Source organism: Danio rerio, chromosome 25, assembly GCF_052040795.2.
Source record: "Danio rerio strain M-AB ecotype USA chromosome 25, GRCz13ab, whole genome shotgun sequence".
NCBI lineage: Eukaryota > Metazoa > Chordata > Actinopteri > Cypriniformes > Danionidae > Danio > Danio rerio.
In genome coordinates, this window is record NC_141045.1 from 7,797,501 (window position 1) to 7,811,434 (window position 13,934).

The following is a 13,934-nucleotide window of genomic DNA, read 5'->3' on the forward strand; positions in this document are numbered from 1 at the left end:
CAAACTGTGGGAAACTTGTTTGTGTGACGAATTAAAAAAAATAAAAATAGTAAATAATTCTTTTTATCCCCCTCACAACTGCAAGTATACACCTAATTTTGATGTTTTCCCTTAGAATGACAAGTTTGTCTCAGTTCTGACAGTATTATGTCTCATATTTGTCAAACAACAAGTTTACATCTCACAGTTCTGACGTTTTTCTTAATCAAAATTTGATACATTACATTTCTAACTTTTTGATAATCGCAATCTTACGTCTCACATTTCTGACCTTTTCCGAATTACAATTTTACAGTGTTGGGCAGTAGCGCCGCTACAAGTAGTGTCGCTACTAGCTTAACTACATTTCTCTGTAGCTATGCTACTTTCTAAATCAAATAGCTTCTCAATAGCGAAGCTATTATTTTAAGCAAGTAGTGCAGTAGTGTCCACACAAGCTATATTTACCGATTGCGGATCAATAAGTGATGGCACCGACATTCATGGAGCTGTAAGTTTGGTGTCTAGCTGGTGAAAGTTAATCCATACAATGGTAAGAATGACATTTTCTTCTTCCTGTTACACTGTGGTCGACAACAAATTTATAAAGCGTTAAATAAAGTGCCACCACAAAGCGTTACTGCCACCTCTCCCTCTGGTTTGTGTCTTGGCAAACCAATTAGGTTTACACTAGAAATTTGCTTAATGTAAAGATGACTGAGGAGAGGAATTCATTCTGAAGCAGGATTCCATACCTGGAGAAGTACATGTTAAGATGCAATAACGTTAATTCTGATGCTGTGCTTAAAAAAAACTTTTAATTTATTATAGTATTTATTATAGTAATTTATTGTAAGTACTATAATGCTTTTAAACCACACAATATTGAAGTGCTCAAATTACTTTGTTGTGGTACTTTTTTATTAAAAAAAAATAAATAAATAAATAAATAATATAAAAAAATATATATATATGTCACCGACTCGGTCCCAGTCATTCCCCTCGCTGACCAGCAGAGGTCACCATCTCCGGACTTCTAACCATTACGTCATCCATTTCACTCTGATCCCAGCACACCTGTTCTCCATCTCACTAATGACCCACGTACCATATATAAGCAGCTCACACACACACTTCATTGCGAAGTCTTGTTTAGCCCCGGCCAGCATTTCTGAGCGTTCTATCCTGCCTGATCTCCCGTTTACCACTTCAGCCCGTTTCTCGACTCTGCTCTGTCTTCTGCCTGCCCTTGACCAAAGCCTGCTTACACGGACTCTGATTCTCGCTGCCTGCCCCTGACTAAAGCCTGTTACACGGACACTGAATCACGCTGCCTGCCCTTGACACAAGCCTGGTAATCACTCTGCCTCTATTATCTGCCAATCATCGTTGATGTGTATGTTGTATGTTCGCACAGCCGTGCGAGGTGTTGATGTTTAAGTGTGACTTAATAAATACTGCAAAATGGATCCCTCCGTGTCAGTCTCCCCGTTACAGAAGACTTCGCCCAACACGGATCCCGCAGCCATCCAGGTTTTGTCTCACGAAGTCACAACACAAGCTCAGGTATTGTCAACACACCAACAACAAGTAACACATCTAACCCAGTTAACAGACGAACTGGTGAAATCCCTCCAAAACCTGCAAGCTGCTGCCACTGCGCAACCCACCGCCAACTACTCTCCAAGTCCACTTGTTGTTGCACAACCCCCGATGACTTCCGGAGTTCGATTGGCTTTTCCTGACAAGTTCTCAGGTAACCCAGCAAAATGTAAAGGCTTCCTACTGCAATGTAAACTGTTCATCGCCCAACAGCCCCATCTGTTTAAGGACGAGAATGGGAAAATTGCTTTTGTGTGCTCTCTGCTCACTGGGAAAGCGCTAGACTGGGCTACTGCAGTTTGGCCAGACAGTACCCCGATATTTCCCTCGTTTAATGACTTTCTCAAACGTTTCTGCACTGTGTTCGATCATCCAGAGGGTGGTCGTAACGCTGGCGAGGAGCTATTGTGCATCCAACAGGGAGATCGCTCCGCAGCTGAGTTCGCCCTGCAGTTCCGCACCTTGGCAGCGCAAACTGGCTGGGCTGATGATCCGCTTGCCACGCTCTACAGAAAAGCTCTAAGACCAGAATTGCAGTGAGAGATGGCATCACGTGACGAGGGAAAAACACTGGATCAACTAATCGAGCTTTCCATAAGGTTAGACACTCTCCTCCGCACTCGCAATCCGCTATGCTCAATGGCTCCCAGTCCTGTATCCCCTGAAACCTCCGCTGAACCCATGCAACTGGGTAGAACCCGCCTGAACCCAGAGGAGCGAGAACGACGGAGAAGAAATCACCTGTGCATTTATTGCGGACTTCCAGGTCATACGAAGGTTTTATGTCCCAACAAGCCTCTCCCTAAAACCCTCTCGGTGAGTGCAACCACTATGTTCACTACCACTAATAATGTTGTGAATTTGCCTGTCACTCTGAAAAGCAATGGAGATGAGATTGAGACTATGGCCATGATTGATTCAGGAGCCGCTGGCAACTTTATTGATTACACGTTTGCCACCACTCACTCTATTCCCTTAACCTCCTGTGATTCCTCCATAGCCATCACTGCTGTAGACGGGCGCCCTTTGGGAGAAGGAAGTATAAAATTCCAGACTCGGCCAATCTCTCTTCTAACAGGCTCCCTCCATGAAGAGGAGATTTCCCTCCTTGCCATCAACTCCCCCAAACACTCTATAATTCTTGGGCTACCATGGCTACAACAGCATGACCCTCAAGTCTCTTGGAGAACTGGTGAGATCACAAAATGGAGCAATCAATGCTTTACCCAATGTCTGCATTCTGTTTCCCCTGTCCAGATCAACACAATTAACAAGACCGAAGACTCTGAACTCTGTCATGTTCCTGATGCTTATCATGATTTAATTGAGGCATTTAATAAACAGAAGGCTACCAAGCTCCCTCCACATCGTGAAAATGACTGTGCCATCGAGCTGCTACCCGGCACCACGCCCCCTCGTGGTCGCATTTTCCCCCTCTCTCAACCTGAAACTGAAGCTATGAAGAGTTACATCTCTGAGGAGCTAGAAAAGGGCTTTATTCGACCATCTACCTCACCCGCTTCAGCAGGTTTTTTCTTCGTCAAGAAGAAGGATGGCAGCTTGCGCCCATGCATTGATTACAGAGGCTTAAATGAGATCACCGTCAAATACCGCTACCCATTGCCATTGGTTCCAGCCGCCCTTTAGCAACTCCGATCCGCCCAATTTTTCACTAAGTTGGACCTCCGTAGTGCATATAACCTCATCCGCATACGACAGGGAGACGAGTGGAAAACCGGGTTCTCTACAATCGACGGCCACTATGAGTACCTCGTTATGCCCTTCGGCCTCGCAAACAGTCCTTCCGTGTTCCAGGCATTTGTAAATGAGGTATTTAGAGACATGCTCAACAAGTGGGTCATAGTGTATATTGACGACATCCTGGTCTACTCCAATTCGCTATCTGAGCATATTCAGCACGTCCGGGCAGTGCTCAAACGCCTTATTCAAAACCAGCTGTATGCAAAGAGCTCCAAGTGCGAATTCCATCAGACCTGCATCTCATTCCTTGGTTACATCATTAGTCCAGAAGGCGTGGCCATGGACCAGCAAAAGGTCGACTCCGTGACACAATGGCCACAACCCGAAACCATCAGACAACTACAACGATTCCTGGGCTTTGCTAACTTCTACAGGCGGTTCATAAGAAACTTCAGTTCAGTCGCTGCTCCACTGACCGCCATGGTAAAAGCCAACAACGCTCGCCTTAAATGGAACCCAGACGCTGTCCGAGCATTTACTCAGCTCAAAACTCTCTTCTCCAGTGCACCCATTCTGCGTCATCCTGATCCCGAGCAACCCTTTGTAGTTGAAATTGACGCATCCAACACTGGAATTGGAGCCATCCTGTCTCAAAGATCACTAGTCACTAAGAAGCTCCATCCCTGTGCCTTCTATTCTCGCAAGCTTAACTCCGCTGAACGGAACTACGATGTGGGAAACCGAGAACTCCTCGCCATGAAAGCCGCGCTCGAAGAATGGAGACACTGGCTTGAAGGCGCAAAACATCCTTTCACCGTCATCACCGATCACAAAAACCTGGAATATATCCGCTCCTGTAAACGTCTGAACCCTAGACAGGCAAGATGGGCGCTGTTTTTCACTCGATTCGACTTCCAAGTCACCTATATCCCTGGCTCAAAAAACATCAAAGCAGATGCTCTGTCCCGCCTCTCAGACGATGAAACCTCTGAATACCATGATTAACCCATAATCAAAGATTCTCTAATTGTCGCTCCTATCCAATGGGATATAGAACAGGAGATCCTTCAAGCCGCCGAAACCAATCCATCTCCACAGCCCTGTCCAGAGAATAAAATCTTCGTTCCCCCATCACTTCGAGAAAGGCTCATCTCCGAGGTACATGACCACCCCAGTTCCGGTCACCCAGGCAGCACAGCCACCGTACAACTGATTCAATCCCGCTATTGGTGGGCATCCATACACAAAGATGTCATTAACTTCGTCAACAAATGCTCACCCTGTCAGATGTCTAAACACTCCCGTCACCGTCCAGCTGGATTACTCCAACCCCTGGAGGTGCCACATCATCCCTGGTCACACATCGCAATAGATTTCATTACTGATTTACCCATATCTCAGGGCAAAACCACCATCCTCACAGTAGTGGATCGATTTTCAAAATCCTGCTGCCTTATTCCCATCTCCAAACTGCCTACAGCCATGGAAACGGCCGAGTTACTCTGCGAGTGTGTGTTCCGGTACTATGGTCTCCCCGAAGACATCGTATCGGATAGAGGCCCCCAGTTTACATCCCGACTCTGGTCAGCATTCTTTAAAAACCTACAAATCAATGTTAGCCTAACATCCGGCTATCATCCCCAATCCAACGGGCAGACAGAGCGCTTGAACCAGGAAATCGGCAGATTCCTCCGCACGTACTGTCATTCGAACCAGAATGAATGGGCCAAATTTCTGATGTGGGCAGAATATGCTCAGAACTCCCTCAGAAAAGCATCCACTGGATTAACCCCATTTCAATGCGTGCTGGGCTTCCAACCTCCTCTCTTTCCCTGGTCCGGCGAGACCTCTGAACTCCCTGCGGTGGATACCTGGTTTAAAAGCTGCGAAGAGGTCTGGAACGCAGCTCACACTCACCTCTCTCACGCCATACGGCGTTTCAAGGAACAAGCCGATCGACACCGACGTTCTGGTCCCATGTATTCCCCAGGACAATGGGTATGGCTTTCCACCCGTGACTTACGCCTCAAGCTGCCCTGTAAGAAGCTCAGTCCCAGGTACGTGGGTCCTTTCCAGATTGAAAGACAAATATCTCCTGTTTCGTTCAGACTGACACTCCCTAATCATTTTCGTATTTCCCCCACTTTCCATGTCTCTCTGCTCAAGCCTGCTGCTGGTCCAGCCGAGACGGATAGGGAGGTGGCAGCCGGTGAACAGGGTCCCCCGCCTCTCATGATCGATGGTGAGGAGGCCTACCAGATCCACGAGATCCTGAAATCCAGACGCCGGGGTGGACAACTCCAATATCTCGTTGATTGGGAGGGGTACGGCCCGGAGGAGAGATCTTGGATTAACCGCAAGGACATCCTCGACACCACACTACTGGAAGAGTTCCACTCACAACATCCGGAGATGCCGGCCCCTCGCCCCCGTGGAAGACCCCGGCGTCGAGAATTGCCTCACTTCAGGAGCCGTTCGTTGGGGGGGGGGCTCTGTCACCGACTCGGTCCCAGTCATTCCCTTCGCTGACCAGCAGAGGTCACCATCTCCGGACTTCTAACCATTACGTCATCCATTTCACTCTGATCCCAGCACACCTGTTCTCCATCTCACTAATGACCCACGTACCATATATAAGCAGCTCACACACACACTTCATTGCGAAGTCTTGTTTAGCCCCGGCCAGCATTTCTGAGCGTTCTATCCTGCCTGATCTCCCGTTTACCACTTCAGCCCGTTTCTCGACTCTGCTCTGTCTTCTGCCTGCCCTTGACCAAAGCCTGCTTACACGGACTCTGATTCTCGCTGCCTGCCCCTGACTAAAGCCTGTTACACGGACACTGAATCACGCTGCCTGCCCTTGACACAAGCCTGGTAATCACTCTGCCCCTATTATCTGCCAATCATCGTTGATGTGTATGTTGTATGTTCGCACAGCCGTGCGAGGTGTTGATGTTTAAGTGTGACTTAATAAATACTGCAAAATGGATCCCTCCGTGTCAGTCTCCCCGTTACAATATATATATATATATATATATATATATATATATATATATATATATATATATATATATATATATATATGTATATATATATATATATATATATACATGAGTAGTAGAATATGGCTGTATATCAGCACTGGTGGGAGGCGTGCCACCAGTGTTAATATATAGTCTTATTGCACTGCTACGAGTGTGATATTGTGTTTATACAACAGTTCGGTGGCATAATCATGTACATAAAAAAGAAAATCAAACACGGAGAGTCTAAAAACCCTTTTGCATTAGGAACTACTTTCTTCCACCATTCATTCGCATCTGCAGCTGACGTCAGAACAGCAGAAGCCGTTACTAATTCACCGTCACTTTAGAGCTAGTGTTTGAATGATTCTCTAGCGCAATGTCTAAAGTGATGACAAAACAGCTGATTTTGCTCACATTTTAAGATTATGAGGCTAAAAGTAACATGAAATGCCATCAGTCTACAGAGATATCTCCCTAAGTTACAGTATTACAGTCTACAGTATTTCTCTGTTGCAATCGTGATATCACAATAATTAACGATGAAAAAAAGCAACGCAATCACTACCAGACTGCTGATGTGTTTGCGATAAGCAAAAACGCTAAACAGATGCTGGCATTTCTTCTTTCTTTCTGCCAGTTAGAAATTATGCCGTTTAATCTTCTAAGGGCTTATTATACGGTCATGTCGCTATCTTGCGGATAAACAACGGCAACCGTCTTTGGTCTACTCAGTATGGCAGGCTAATGGCAGCCGACGTGCTGTTTCTCAGAAATTATAAATATTTTAAAATAGGCACTAGCTTTTTACATAAACTGCATAGTTGCAATTTAAACAACTACTTTCTGGAATAAAAAAAGCCTCAAAAGTACATTATGTTGCCCTACAGCAGCAATATTTGTCAAACTGTAGAGTGTCCTCTGCTTGTTGCTGTATGTGAGCGGAGTAATACACAAGGGTCAAGGGGGAGGAGGCTGGTCCAGTGCTGTTACTGGCAGAATATCACACAGCTATCAGCCAATCAGATTAAAAAACCAGACAGAACTGTTATACAAGTATGTATGTATACATATGTATATATGATACTAATGATGCTACAATATGTAGTGTAATTCATATATATATATATATATATATATATATATATATATATATATATATATATATATACATATACATATATATATATATATATATATATATACATATATATATATATATATATATATATATATATATATATATATATATATATATATATATATGTGTGTGTGTGTGTGTGTTTGTGTTTGTGTGTGTGTGTGTGTGTGTGAATCAAGAGTGTGTGGATGTTTCCCAGTACTGGGTTGCGGCATCTGCTGTGTAAAACATATGAGGGAATAGTTGGCGGTTCATTCCGCTGTTCATACCGTGACCCCTGAGATAAATAAAGGACTAAGCGGAAGGGAAATGAATAAATGAACACTTTCCCTGATGTTCTCTCACTTATATGAAGATGTGAGCTTAATTTTTCCTCAAAATCAGGGCTCATCCTAAAGGCAAACACTGTGCTGAGCTTTTCACTCCTGGTGAAATTCCAGAACTGCAGCGTTTCCCCCCATGCTAATTAGACAGAAATAGATGTTGGTGTTTTCCTGCAGGCCATGTTAATGAGACGCAGAAGAGCTGGTTTCTAATGCAATGATTGAAGACCATGTGATGCCTGTTGAGTCGAGTTCACCGAAAGTGGCTGGAATATTCAAGATACTTAACACCCGAAATGTGTCTGCCATGCTAAAGTTAGCACCGCACCACCAGGGATTATGAGAAAACCTTCATTAAGACCCAATGTGATGCCTGTCGAAGCTTACTTTTTCGTAACACGCTGTCCAGATGTTCCTCTGAGTGAAAACCCTCCAATGCTTTGAACCAATTCTGACATTATTGCTCCATCAGGGTCGATATCTGCATTTCCTTGTCTAGTTTCACATCCTAAGCTAAGAATTGCAGCATATATTTGACGCTTTCAGCTTGTAAGAGCAATTCGATCACAGTGGACTTTGGATAGATGGAGTCTGTCTGCTAGGGGATTGTTTGCCATCTCATTCGTTTCGCCTTTTCAGTTCTTTCTCCATGTCTGGATGTGTTTGGTGTCACAGCGTGGCTTTTTTGTTCCTCGCACCAAAATTCCCTTAAGCTCTCAAACTCACACTCCTAAAATACAGACACTATCAACACCAGACATCACGGCATCCTGATGCAGAAACACAGAAATAGAGAGAGAGAGTGATGGCAGATAAAATTTGAGTTTTTTACTGCGCTCCTTTACTCTAAATTGTGTTCTGTCAGCTCTTTTATGGTATTTTCCTTGAAGCTGCTGAACTTCCACTCAGGCTCCTATATTTCCTATCGCTGCGCTGATATTTAATGAAGCAAAAACCTCATTCTCGCTCCAGACAGTTGGTAGAAAAGGGGAGCTGGATAACCCGCAGAATGGATTTACAGCAGAATTAATCTAGGTCATTTTACATCCGCTTATCTCGGTAATGACACTGAATTCCAACTTAAAATACTTTTTTTTTTCTTTTTTTTTTGTAATGCACTTAAATAATGAACGGCTCAGAGGACATGATAAAATGAGGGAATCTGAGGAAAGTGCAGAGGAGCAAGAAGAAAATGGTGGATAATAGATGGATTGATGGGTGGATGGATGGATGCATTTGATTGATTTGATTGATTGATTGATTGATTGATTGATTGATTGATTGAATGGATAGACAGACCAACTGATTATTTGATTGATTAATTGACAGTCAGACATAGACAGATAGACATAGAGAGATAAATGGATAGACAGATAGACAGACCAACTGATTGTTCGATGGATCAATTTAAATATGGAAAAAGACAGATTGACATACAGATAGATATAAAGATAGACAGTTAGATGAATAGACAGACAAGCAATGCTTGAATGGATGGATGGATGGATGGATGAATGGATGTAGACCTATAGACAGATAGATGGATAGACATAGACAGACTATGCTTATAGATAGATAGATAGACAGACAGACAGACAGACATACACACAGACACACAGGATACTTTACTAGATCGATAGATTGATAGACCTATAGATATATGGATGGATTGATAGACCGACCTATAGACAGAGATTGACAGACAGACAAACGAGGCTTTACTAAATTGATATATCGATAGACCTGTGGATGGATGGATGGACCTATAGATTGACAGACAGACAAACAGACTGTGCTTTAGACCTATAGACCTATAGATATGTGGATGGATAAATGGATAGACCTATAGACAGACAAACAGACAGACAGACAGACAATGCTTTACTAGATTGATATATGGATACACCTTTGGATGGATGGATAGACCGATAGATAGATAGATAGATAGATAGATAGATAGATAGATAGATAGATAGATAGATAGATAGATAGATAGATAGATAGATAGATAGATAGATAGATAGATAGATAGATAGATGGATGGATGGATAGACGGATGGATGGGTGGATAGACAGACAATGCTTTACTAGATTGTTGGATTAATAGACCTATGGATGGATGGATGGATGGATGAATGGATGGATAGATAGATGGATGGACCTATAGACAGACAAACAATGCTGTACTAGATTAATATATAGATAGACCTATGGATTGACAGACAGACAGACAGACACAATGCTTTACTAGATTGATGGTTTGATAGACCTATAGTTATGTGGATGGATAGACAGACAGACAATGCGTTACTAAATGGATGGATGGATAGACAAATAGATAGACATATAGACAGATTGATGGACAAACATTATAGATGGGTGGAAAGACAGACAGACTGATTATTTGACTTGATCAATTGACACATAGACAGGCAGACACACAATACTTTGCTTGACAGACAGACAGACAGACAATGGTGGATGGATGGATGGTTGGATGGATATATAGATAGATAGACATATTTATGGATGGATGGATGGATGGAACTACAGATTTACTAGATTATTGTTTGGATAGAACTATGTATGTATGTATAGATGGTCCTGTAGACAGACAGATGGATAGACAGACAGAAAGCAATATGCTTGTCCTACTGGTCTGGAGTCAGATGTGATTTCCACTCCCATGTGGTGATCATTTTCCCATACCTGATTTAAAAAAAAATGTTTTTGGTCAAAGTTGCTTGAAGGTATTAACATGATGCTCATATGGAAAAGGTCAAGAACCGTTTTAACCACGCTTGTACTCTTCTCCACCAAAACACCCTTTGGCTGCAGTTGTGCACGCGTGAGTTCCCAGAATCCTCGGCCCCTCGCTGACAGCCCTGTAAACGAGAACAGACCGCGTGTGACTGTGGAGAAGAGACATTGTGCTTGGCTTGTCAAACGTGCGTAAACAAAGCATGCTGGGGGATTCGTGGCGAGCGTGTTTTGATGTTCACCTTGTGATGTCGATTTACCGCCGGCTCGCGCGCCCCATCAAAACGTCACGCCGGCAGACTCGGGACAGCGGTGAAGCGTGCGGCAGGGCGGAGGGCCAGTTTGGGCTGATTGATGTGTCCGGTGCTCGAGCGTTCCTCTCTCAGGGCCGTCAGTGCGGTGACCCTTCTGTCGACAGGACCAGACCCGGCCAGCAGCAGTGATTGATGCTCTGAAACCTATACGCCACAACGGGTCAGGCATTCATAGCAGAATATGCAAATAGACTAAAATATGGAGTAAAAATATATGTATTTTTTCTGAATAACATGAGTAGCAGTTCCACATTCAGGCCATGCTGCCTCAATGATAATGGGGTTTTCGGAGTGGTTTTATTTAGGCAAAATACTAATTTTCTATGATAGAAAGATGGGATATACACAATATACAGACGGACAGTAATCATATATAGATACACTAATATTGTAGATAATTAGACAGACAGGTACAGTAGACAGACGATACAGTAGATAAAAAAAAACAGGTACAGTCGACAGACAGGTGACATATACAGACACACATGGATGGATGGAAAGACAGACAGGTACAGTAGATAGACAGACAGGTATAGTATATTAACTGACAGACAGGTAAAGTAAGCAGTTACAGGAAAGATAGATAGATGGATGGATGGATGGATGGATGGATGGATGGATGGATGGATGGATACTGTGCATGGAAAGACAGACAGGTACAGTAGATGGATAGACATGTACATTAGATGGACAGACAGGTACAGTAGGTAGATAAACAGACATGTACAGTAGATGGACAGACAGGTACAGTGGATAAACAGATACAGTAGATGGACAGACAGATACTGTAGATAGACAGACAGGTACAGTAGATAGATAAACAGACAGGTACAGTAGACAGACAGAGTTAGGTACAGTAGATAGACAGACAGGTACACTAGATAGACTGGTACAGTAGATGGACAGACAGACAGACAGACAGACAGGTACAGTAGAACAGTAGATAGATAAACAGACAGATACAGTAGATAGATAGACATACAGTAGATAGACACGTACAGTAGATGGACAGACAGGTACAGGAGATAGATAGACAGACAGGTACAGTAGACAGACACACAGGTACAGTAGATAGACAGACAGGTACGGTGGATAGAAAGACAGATACAGTAGATGAATAGATAGGGACAGTAGATGGACGGACAGACAGACACAGTAGATGGACAGACAGGAACAGTGGATAGATAGACAGGTACAGGAGACAGACAGACAGGTACAGTAGATGGACAGACAGACAGGTACAGTAGATGGACAGACAGACAGACAGGTACAGGAGACAGACAGACAGGTACAGTAGATGGACAGACAGACAGGTACAGGAGACAGACAGACAGGTACAGTAGATGGACAGACAGACAGATACAGTACATGGACAGACAGGTACAGGAGATAGACAAACAGGAACAGTAGACAGACAGACAGATAGACCAATACAGTGGATAGACAGACAGGTACAGGAGATAGATAGACAGACAGGTACAGTAGACAGACACATGGGTACAGTTGATAGACAGACAGGTACGGTAGATAGACAGACAGATACAGTAGATGGATAGATACATACAGTAGATAGACGGACAGACGGAGAGACAGATAGATACAGTAGATAGACAGACAGGTATAGGAGATAGATAGACAGACAGACAGATAGACTGATACAGTGGATAGACAGATACAGTAGATGGACAGACAGGTACAGGAGATAGATAGACAGACAGGTACATTAGATAGACAGGCAGGTACAGTAGATAGACAGACTGGTACAGTAGATGGACAGACAGCCAGAGAGAGAAAGTAGATGGACAAACAGGAACAGTAGATGGATAGACGGACAGGATTAGTAGATGAATAGACAGACAGGTACAGTAGATGGATAGACAGACAGGTACAGTAACTAGATAGACAGTTACAGCAGATAGATATACAGGTAGTGTAGATAGACAGACAGACAGACAGACAGGTACAGTAAATATACAGTTACAGTAGACTGAGAGAGAGGTACAGTAGATAGATGAACAGTCAGACAGGTTTGACAACAGTACATTGATAAATACACAGATATCCAGCTCCCCGAATATGAATATTGCCAGTGTTAGTTTAAGTGTTTCTTTATCCAGATTTCCTCATCCGTCAGGGAGGACCATAAGTCAACAAGCAGCACGATGTGAAGTATCATTTCTGTGCTCTCAGTCACTCATGTTCATCGCACAACAAAGAGCAGAGCACACTGTGATACTAATCCGATGCAGTGCACGCTGGGACACTTTAACCTGAAGCTAAAAAATGCTGCTTTTGAACTTAAGCAAATACATCGGCATGCTTCACCCTTTAACAGGCCCACGTGTACAATTAATGTAACCATTAGCATTTTAATGGCCAATAGAAATGTTGCAGTCGGTTAAGCGGAAAGCCTAGGAAAACAGCAATTATTCATCCGACCTCTGTCTCGAAACCTCGGACATAGAGGGAGAAAGGGAGAATATAATCCGGCTGATTGACAGTCTCATTACCAGATTACCAAGATCTCAGTTGTCTGTGACTTGGAGAGTAAACACGCACACGGATTGGAGATTTGAGCCTTTAATGCAGACTGCTTTTTCCTTGCTTTAGAGGATTTGCTTTATTTTGATGCAGCCAGTGGATCTATTGGGAAACGATCTGCGTGTTAAGCGTGTAGCTGTCATATGCTCACTGATAAGGGCCTGTAATACCTGAAGGAAGTCTAAATGGCCTCAGTGGGAGTTGCTGGAATAGGACACGCTGAAGGACGCGATCTGGAATCTGCCACCGTGGTCATGGATGCTCAGTTTTGGACACGTGTGTCTTTCTGAGGCTGCCGACCGTGAATGTCATGTGGGGGAAACAATTACATACATGTTATACTGTAAAAAACGCTTATGTGGCCCTAGCCTACTCCTACCCTTAATCAGCCCTCGCAGGAAACCAGTGATAAATTTTGAATGTCAAAAGCCACTGTTAAGTGTGATTTTTAGCCATTTTGAATTATGAGGACCCGTGGCATGTCCTCATAAACCATCACAACATGGTAATACCCATCTTGTAATTAAACAAATTTTTGTCCTCAACTAGT

The 13,934-nt window shown here is 43.5% G+C and overlaps 1 long non-coding RNA gene across 5 annotated transcripts in view; it reads left to right on the forward strand.

The window, feature by feature from the left end:
* The window catches only part of LOC147830780 (uncharacterized), a 227,584-nt gene that overhangs the window by 47,398 nt on the left and 166,252 nt on the right, over nt 1-13,934 (forward strand). The window lies entirely within an intron of this gene.